The 9618-nt window shown below is 42.8% G+C and overlaps 3 pseudogenes; all 3 read right to left on the reverse strand.

Moving 5' to 3' along the window:
* Positions 1-198: 198 nt before the first annotated feature.
* Positions 199-2954, reverse strand: LOC144894615 (protocadherin alpha-8 pseudogene; annotated as a pseudogene).
* Positions 2955-3483: 529 nt separating this feature from the next.
* On the reverse strand, positions 3484-6220 carry LOC131110356 (protocadherin alpha-8 pseudogene; annotated as a pseudogene).
* A 761-nt stretch (positions 6221-6981) lies between these two features.
* On the reverse strand, positions 6982-9465 carry LOC131110351 (protocadherin alpha-8 pseudogene; annotated as a pseudogene).
* Positions 9466-9618: the final 153 nt, after the last annotated feature.

A 9618-nucleotide genomic window follows, 5' to 3' on the forward strand; every position in this document is an offset into this window, starting at 1 on the left:
TGTTTCTTACCTCCCCAGAAGAAGCGAGTCTCCTGTCAGGGAGCACCAGAGTGTTGGCATGGCTGCCCGGGACCACAGTAGAACCGATACTCATTCTGGGTCCAACCAACAAATATACACCATATATAATATGGCCTACTACTCATTTTGGACCAAATCATCACTCTGATCAAACAGCATTCACATTGCTCACATTCATTTCAACCAGCAAAGAAGCATGAGGACAAGCTAACCAACAGAATTCAGCACCATGGAGAGCATGGCTTTGCAGCAGACAATGTTAGACCACACAATTAAAATGCACATAACTTATATTGCAGAAAAATGGATGTCTTACCTCCCCAGAAGAAGCGAGTCTCCTGTCAGGGAGCACCAGAGTGTTGGCGTGGCTGCCCGGGACCACAGTAGAACCGATACTCATTCTGGGTCCAACCAACATGTAGCGTTTGTCTCCTGATCTGTACTGGATGCTGTGACACAGTGTCCCATCATAATTAGTGTCTTGGAGATATTTGGAAGTGTACTCTGTGGATTTGGAGCACTGCATGGTGATCAGCACGATGATGCTGATGACAAAAAGGAGGGAGACCGAGCCCAAAGTGATGATGAGATAAAAAGTCACATTGTCGTCCTCCTCCTTGTCCACTTTTGCTGCTGCACGTTTGACATCAGAAGCTGCAAAAGCCTCTTTGGGCTCCACAAGTTTGACAGTCACAGTAGCTGTTGCTGAGAGTGAAACGTTGCCATTGTCTTTGACCAGTATGAGCAGTTGATGCTCAGCCTCGTCTGTCTCTGTCAATGAGCGAAGTGTTCTGATCTGGCCCGTATAGCGGTCCAAAGTAAAGACACTGTGGTCAGTGACTTGCTGCAGTGAAAACAGTAACCAGCCGTTATATCCGATATCAGCGTCATAGGCTCGGACTTTAGTCACCAAGTCTCCTGCTTTCATATTGCGGGGAATCTCCTCCACGCCTTCCGAGGAACCGTTGGAGCTGACTGGATACAGGATGACCGGAGCGTTGTCGTTCTGATCCAGGATGAACACCTTCACTGTTACGTTGCTGCTCAGTGGAGGACTTCCAGCGTCTGTGGCCACCACTTGGAACTGGAAGCTTTTTAGTGTCTCAAAGTCAAAACTCTTTAGCGCTGATATTTGTCCGGTTTCTGAATTAATATTTAGAAAAGACATGATGTCATTGTGGCGGCCATCTCTAACAATGTGATAAGTAATACCAGCATTGTCATTTAAGTCTTTGTCTGTGGCGCTTACAGAGAAAATAGAATTCCCAGCCACATTATTCTCAGTCAGGTAGAATTCCAAAGGGTTCTGCTGGAAGTATGGACTGTTATCATTAACATCTGATATTTGAACATGGAGGGTTCTAAATGTTGATAAAGGAGGTTCACCACAGTCTGTAGCTTTTATGGTGATTTCATATTGGGACACGTCCTCTCTGTCTAAATATTCTTTAGTGATAACGGAATATATGTTTTCCTTGTAGGAAGGCTTTAATTCAAAAGGGACGTTGTTTATTATGGTGGAGATTATTTTACCATTGACACCGGAGTCTTTATCCTTTACACTAATGAGGGAAATAACAGTACCGGGTTTTGAGTCTTCAGGTACTTTATTGGACAGTGATGTCACTTCTATTTCTGGTGGATTATCATTCATATCTTTTATTTTTATGATTAGTCTACACTCACCTGTCAGAGGAGGTAGTCCTTTATCTGATGCCTCAATTTCTAGTTTATAAATATCATTTTCTTCATAGTCAATTATTCCTTTTACTTTAATCACTCCAGATGATTTATCTAATTCAAAAACACTATACATATTTTTCTTCAGTGTCTTTGCAAGAGTATATTCTATTTCTCCATTAGTACCTTCATCTGGATCTGTTGCGTTCATTTTAAATATTGATGTGCCAATTTTAATATTTTCTGCTACTGTAATTTGGTAGGTATCCTGACTAAACATGGGTATATTATCATTAATGTCGATGACAACAATGGACACATTTAGAGTGCCTGACCGTGGAGGTTTACCCCCATCCACTGCCGTGACCAGCAGCCAGTGTTTGTCTTTGTGTTCCCGGTCCAAAGATTTCTTCAGCACCAAAAACGGAATCTTATCCTCGTCGCTTTGGCGGAGATCTATTTCAAAATGTTCATTCGACGTCAAAGTGTAGGCCCGTATGGAGTTGATCCCTGCGTCGGGATCGTGTGCGGCATGCAGCTGGAACCGCTTCCCCGGCAGGGTGTGCTCTGCTATTTCAAACGTTTGCTGGCGTTCAGTAAACGCCGGAGAGTGGTCGTTGACGTCCGTGATCTCCACGACTACGTAATGGATCTCCAAAGGGTTTTCCACGATGACTTTGAGCTCGACTAAGCAGGCGCCGCTGCCATGACAGGACTCGTCTCTGTCTATTCTCTTGTTCACATGCAACGCCCCGTTGTGCTGGTTTACCTCGAAAAAGGCCTCTTCGGACTCGGAAACCACCCGGAACCGTCGATCGACCAGAGAGGTGACGTCAAGGCCGAGGTCCTTTGCAACATTCCCAACAATAGTTCCATCTTTTACCTCCTCGGGGATCGAGTAGCGAATTTCCGCAAAAGCCCGTGTTGGCAGCAGCACAAGCAAACCAAAATGAAGAAAAACACAGGCCGCCATTGCTGATCCGAAACAAAACTAAACGCTTGCAATAATTCTTTAAATCCAAGCCATGTGTGCGTCCTGGTGGTCCAACAATGTAACCCTGATGCCTGGAATGCAGGCTGTGTTTGTGTGGGGCTCAAACAAAAGATTTAAAGGGGAGGGACGGTGTGTCCTCCTGGTTTCTAATGTAACACTGACACCCAGAGGATCCCAGACCGTCTGGCTGCTTCGCAGGTGTTGACAATTACGCAGCAATGCACAAAAAAAAACACAGAAACTCTTCGGCAACTAAATATTTTCAAGTGTCCAACTGCGTAAAATTCCTTATATTCACCTCACTTTATTATTTATTGAGCTTAAAACAGGATTCCATAAAAATGCAATAAGTTATACGTCGTTTTATAGCCCACTATACAATAAACTACATGTTCCACAATGCACCTGTCATGTACCACGTGATAAGTTATGGTTTGACTATCACTGAGGCAGAATTTAAAGCCATATATTGTTGTAAAACAACAGATAGGAAGCCAGGGAAATATGTATTATGATACAACAACGTCTGCAGAATCAAATATGCTGATTATGATCATATTCTCAGTGCCAAAATAATTATTCCGTTAAGTTTGACGCTTCTCCTCTACTATTGCAGTATATATATATATATATACACATTATTAACTCAAATTAAAATATGACAAACGAATAATGACATTGCAGAGGAAGATATTCAGAATATGGTAAAAATAATCAGAAATTACGCTTCTATAGGATTCAACAATAAAGTGACATTAAGCCATATACAAATATACACCATATATAATATGGCCTACTACTCATTTTGGACCAAATCATCACTCTGATCAAACAGCATTCACATTGCTCACATTCATTTCAACCAGCAAAGAAGCATGAGGACAAGCTAACCAACAGAATTCAGCACCATGGAGAGCATGGCTTTGCAGCAGACAATGTTAGACCACACAATTAAAATGCACATAACTTATATTGCAGAAAAATGGATGTCTTACCTCCCCAGAAGAAGCGAGTCTCCTGTCAGGGAGCACCAGAGTGTTGGCGTGGCTGCCCGGGACCACAGTAGAACCGATACTCATTCTGGGTCCAACCAACATGTAGCGTTTGTCTCCTGATCTGTACTGGATGCTGTGACACAGTGTCCCATCATAATTAGTGTCTTGGAGATATTTGGAAGTGTACTCTGTGGATTTGGAGCACTGCATGGTGATCAGCACGATGATGCTGATGACAAAAAGGAGGGAGACCGAGCCCAAAGTGATGATGAGATAAAAAGTCACATTGTCGTCCTCCTCCTTGTCCACTTTTGCTGCTGCACGTTTGACATCAGAAGCTGCAAAAGCCTCTTTGGGCTCCACAAGTTTGACAGTCACAGTAGCTGTTGCTGAGAGTGAAACGTTGCCATTGTCTTTGACCAGTATGAGCAGTTGATGCTCAGCCTCGTCTGTCTCTGTCAATGAGCGAAGTGTTCTGATCTGGCCCGTATAGCGGTCCAAAGTAAAGACACTGTGGTCAGTGACTTGCTGCAGTGAAAACAGTAACCAGCCGTTATATCCGATATCAGCGTCATAGGCTCGGACTTTAGTCACCAAGTCTCCTGCTTTCATATTGCGGGGAATCTCCTCCACGCCTTCCGAGGAACCGTTGGAGCTGACTGGATACAGGATGACCGGAGCGTTGTCGTTCTGATCCAGTATGAACACCTTCACTGTCACGTTGCTGCTCAGTGGAGGACTTCCAGCGTCTGTGGCCACCACTTGGAACTGGAAGCTTTTTAGTGTCTCAAAGTCAAAACTCTTTAGCGCTGATATTTGTCCGGTTTCTGGATTAATATTTAGAAAAGACATAATGTCATTGTGGCGGCCATCTCTAACAATGTGATAAGTAATACCAGCATTGTCATTTAAGTCTTTGTCTGTGGCGCTTACAGAGAAAACAGAATTCCCAGCCACATTATTCTCAGTCAGGTAGAATTCCAAAGGGTTCTGTTGGAAGTACGGACTGTTATCATTAACATCTGATATTTTAACATGGAGGGTTTTAAATGTTGATAAAGGAGGTTCACCACAGTCTGTAGCTTTTATGGTGATTTCATATTGGGACACGTCCTCTCTATCTAAATATTCTTTAGTGATAACGGAATATATGTTTTCCTTGTAGGAAGGCTTTAATTCAAAAGGGACGTCGTTTATTATGGTGGAGATTATTTTACCATTGACACCGGAGTCTTTATCCTTTACACTAATGAGGGAAATAACAGTACCGGGTTTTGAGTCTTCGGGTACTTTATTGGACAGTGATGTCACTTCTATTTCTGGTGGATTATCATTCATATCTTTTATTTTTATGATTAGTCTACACTCACCTGTCAGAGGAGGTAGTCCTTTATCTGATGCTTCAATGTCTAATTTATAAACATCATTTTCTTCATAGTCAATTATTCCTTTTACTTTAATAACTCCAGATGATTTATCTAATTCAAAAACACTATACATATATTTCTTCAGAGTCTTTGCAAGACTATATTCTATTTCTCCATTAGTGCCTTCATCTGGATCTGTTGCGTTCATTTTAAATATTGATGTGCCAATTTTAATATTTTCAGCTACTGTAATTTGGTAAGTATCCTGACTAAACATGGGTATATTATCATTGCTGTCGAGGACAATAATGGACACATTTAGAGTGCCTGACCGTGGAGGTTTACCCCCATCCACTGCCGTGACCAGCAGCCAGTGTTTGTCTTTGTGTTCCCGGTCCAAAGATTTCTTCAGCACCAAAAACGGAATCTTATCCTCGTCGCTTTGGCGGAGATCTATTTCAAAATGTTCATTTGACGTCAAAGTGTAGGCCCGTATGGAGTTGATCCCTGCGTCGGGATCGTGTGCGGCATGCAGCTGGAACCGCTTCCCCGGCAGGGTGTGCTCTGCTATTTCAAACGTTTGCTGGCGTTCAGTAAACGCCGGAGAGTGGTCGTTGACGTCCGTGATCTCCACGACTACGTAATGGATCTCCAAAGGGTTTTCCACGATGACTTTGAGCTCGACTAAGCAGGCGCCGCTGCCATGACAGGACTCGTCTCTGTCTATTCTCTTGTTCACATGCAACGCCCCGTTGTGCTGGTTTACCTCGAAAAAGGCCTCTTTGGACTCGGAAACCACCCGGAACCGTCGATCGACCAGAGAGGTGACGTCAAGGCCGAGGTCCTTTGCAACATTCCCAACAATAGTTCCATCTTTTACCTCCTCGGGGATCGAGTAGCGAATTTCCGCAAAAGCCCGTGTTGGCAGCAGCACAAGCAAACCAAAATGAAGAAAAACACAGGGCGCCATTGCTGATCCGAAACAAAACTAAACGCTTGCAATAATTCTTTAAATCCAAGCCATGTGTGCGTCCTGGTGGTCCAACAATGTAACCCTGATGGCTGGAATGCAGGCTGTGTTTGTGTGGGGCTCAAACAAAAGATTTAAAGGGGAGGGACGGTGTGTCCTCCTGGTTTCTAATGTAACACTGACACCCACAGGATCACAGACCGTCTGGCTGCTTCGCAGGTGTTGACAATTACGCAGCAATGCACAAAAAAACACACAAATCCTTCGGTAACTAAATATTTTCAAGTGTCCAACTGCGTAAAATTACTTATATTCACCTCACTTTATCATTTAGTGAGCTTAAAACAGGATTCCATAAAAATGCAATAAGTTATACGTCGTTTTATAGCCCACTATACAATAAACTACATGTTCCACAATGCACCTGTCATGTACCACGTGATAAGTTATGGTTTGACTGTCACTGAGGCAGAATTTAAAGCCATATATTGTTGTAAAACAACAGATAGGAAGCCAGGGAAATATGTTTTATGATACAACAACGTCTGCAGAATCAAATATGCTGATTATGATCATATTCTCAGTGCCAAAATAATTATTCCGTTAAGTTTGACGCTTCTCCTCTACTATTGCAGTATATATATATATATATACATTATTAACTCAAATTAAAATATGACAAACGAATAATGACATTGCAGAGGAAGATATTCAGAATATGGTAAAAATAATCAGAAATTACGCTTCTATAGGATTCAACAATAAAGTGACATTAAGCCATATACAAATATACACCATATATAATATGGCCTACTACTCATTTTGGACCAAATCATCACTCTGATCAAACAGCATTCACATTGCTCACATTCATTTCAACCAGCAAAGAAACATGAGGACAAGCTAACCAACAGAATTCAGCACCATGGAGAGCATGGCTTTGCAGCAGACAATGTTAGACCACACAATTAAAATGCACATAACTTATATTGCAGAAAAATGGATGTCTTACCTCCCCAGAAGAAGCGAGTCTCCTGTCAGGGAGCACCAGAGTGTTGGCGTGGCTGCCCGGGACCACAGTAGAACCGATACTCATTCTGGGTCCAACCAACATGTAGCGTTTGTCTCCTGATCTGTATTGGATGCTGTGACACAGTGTCCCATCATAATTAGTGTCTTGGAGATATTTGGAAGTGTACTCTGTGGATTTGGAGCACTGCATGGCGATCAGCACGATGATGCTGATGACAAAAAGGAGGGAGACCGAGCCCAAAGTGATGATGAGATAAAAAGTCACATTGTCGTCCTCCTCCTTGTCCACTTTTGCTGCTGCACGTTTGACATCAGAAGCTGCAAAAGCCTCTTTGGGCTCCACAAGTTTGACAGTCACAGTAGCTGTTGCTGAGAGTGAAACGTTGCCATTGTCTTTGACCAGTATGAGCAGTTGATGCTCAGCCTCGTCTGTCTCTGTCAATGAGCGAAGTGTTCTGATCTGGCCCGTATAGCGGTCCAAAGTAAAGACACTGTGGTCAGTGACTTGCTGCAGTGAAAACAGTAACCAGCCGTTATATCCGATATCAGCGTCATAGGCTCGGACTTTAGTCACCAAGTCTCCTGCTTTCATATTGCGGGGAATCTCCTCCACGCCTTCCGAGGAACCGTTGGAGCTGACTGGATACAGGATGACCGGAGCGTTGTCGTTCTGATCCAGGATGAACACCTTCACTGTTACGTTGCTGCTCAGTGGAGGACTTCCAGCGTCTGTGGCCACCACTTGGAACTGGAAGCTTTTCAGCGTCTCAAAGTCAAAACTTTTCAGTGCTGATATTTGTCCGGTTTCTGGATTTATGTTTAAAAATGTTGACATTTTAACCGGACCTTCTCCTTTGTCGATGTGATAAGTCAAAGCTGCATTTTCATTCAGGTCCTTATCAAAGGCAGTGACAGTGAAAATTGAATTTCCCGGCGTGTTATTTTCCAGCAAATAAAGTTGAATTGGATTGTGCAGAAAAGTAGGAACATTATCATTGACGTCTGACACGTCCACATGCAGAATTTTAAAGTTGGACAAAGGAGGTTGGCCACAATCTGTAGCTGTTAATGTGATGTCATAATACGAAACTAATTCTCGATCCAATCTATCTTTCAGAACCAGCGAGTACATGTTATCTTGAAATGACGGTTTTAATTCAAACGGGACATTTAGTGAAAGACTACATATGACTTTACCGTTCAAACCCACGTCTTTGTCTGTGATGCTTATTAAAGAAATCACAGTGCCGGGTTTGGAATCTTCTGCTAAGGTTTTCGACAGGGATGTCACATCAATTTCCGGTTGGTTGTCATTTTCATCCATGATTTTAATAATGACCCTGCAATCGGTGCTCATTGGCGGCTGTCCTTTGTCTGTGGCATGGACGTCTAACTTGTAAACATCCACCTTCTCATAGTCAAGTTGGCCTTTGACTTGGATTACACCGGAGTTTTTATCCAAACCAAACATTTCATAGATTTTAGAGTCAAGTTCTCCACCGAAATAATATTCAATATCTCCATTTAATTCCTCGTCAAGATCAGTTGCTTCAACTTTCATGACGCTTGTGCCAGGCTTCACGTTTTCAGATATTGTTACGGAATATACTTCCTGTGTAAATGTAGGGTTATTATCGTTAGAATCCAGCACAATAACTGTGACATTAAGAGTTCCAGATTTTGGTGGATTTCCACCGTCAATTGCACTCAGAACTAATTTGTGCTCTGTGTGTTTTTCTCTGTCTAAAGGCTTTTGTAAAACCAAAAATGGCACCTTATCATCTCCCCTGTCTCTAATTTGTGCATTGAAATATTCATTTTGATTTAATCTATACACACGTACCGTATTAGCTAAAACGTCTGGATCGTGTGCGCTTGGTAACTGGAAGCGTTTTCCAGGCAGCGTGGACTCATATATTTCGATTATCTTTTCTCCCTCTTGAAAAGTGGGTGAATTATCATTAATATCAATGATTTCTACACCTACATGGTGTATTTCCATGGGGTTCTCAGCGATTAATTTCATATTAATCAAACAAGGCGACATGCCCTCACAAAGATCTTCTCTGTCCATAGTTTTACGCACACACAGAACGCCATTGCTGGCATTTACCTCAAACTGATCCCCATCTGGCCCTGAAACGATGCGAAAACGTCTCTCCACCAAAGAGGCGATGTCCAGTCCGAGATCCCTTGCAATATTCCCCACCACGGTTCCCACTTTGACCTCCTCCGCAATGGAATATTTAATCTGTGCCGCAACCCGCTCCAAACCAGCCAGCATGATGCAAACACAAGAGGCAACCCACCAAGCCCGCAGTCCTCGTCTTTGTCCTCCTGCTTCCATCCTTATACAGTTTGGATTTCAGTGCTTTATTCCAAAATGGCCGAGTAAATGAAACATCCAGAAATACTAAATATTGTACTCATATGTATCCCATCACATAAGAAAATACTGGAATAACAAACCAGCAATACTCGTCTCCGGTGAAGGCAGCGTCTTCTCTGTGAGGACTCGAACAAACGGATGGAGAGCAAGCAGAAGGACCGACCTACTGC

Source organism: Doryrhamphus excisus, linkage group LG22, assembly GCF_037039965.1.
Source record: "Doryrhamphus excisus strain RoL-2023G ecotype Guam linkage group LG22, RoL_Dexc_Guam_v1.1, whole genome shotgun sequence".
In the NCBI taxonomy this organism is placed as follows: domain Eukaryota; kingdom Metazoa; phylum Chordata; class Actinopteri; order Syngnathiformes; family Syngnathidae; genus Doryrhamphus; species Doryrhamphus excisus.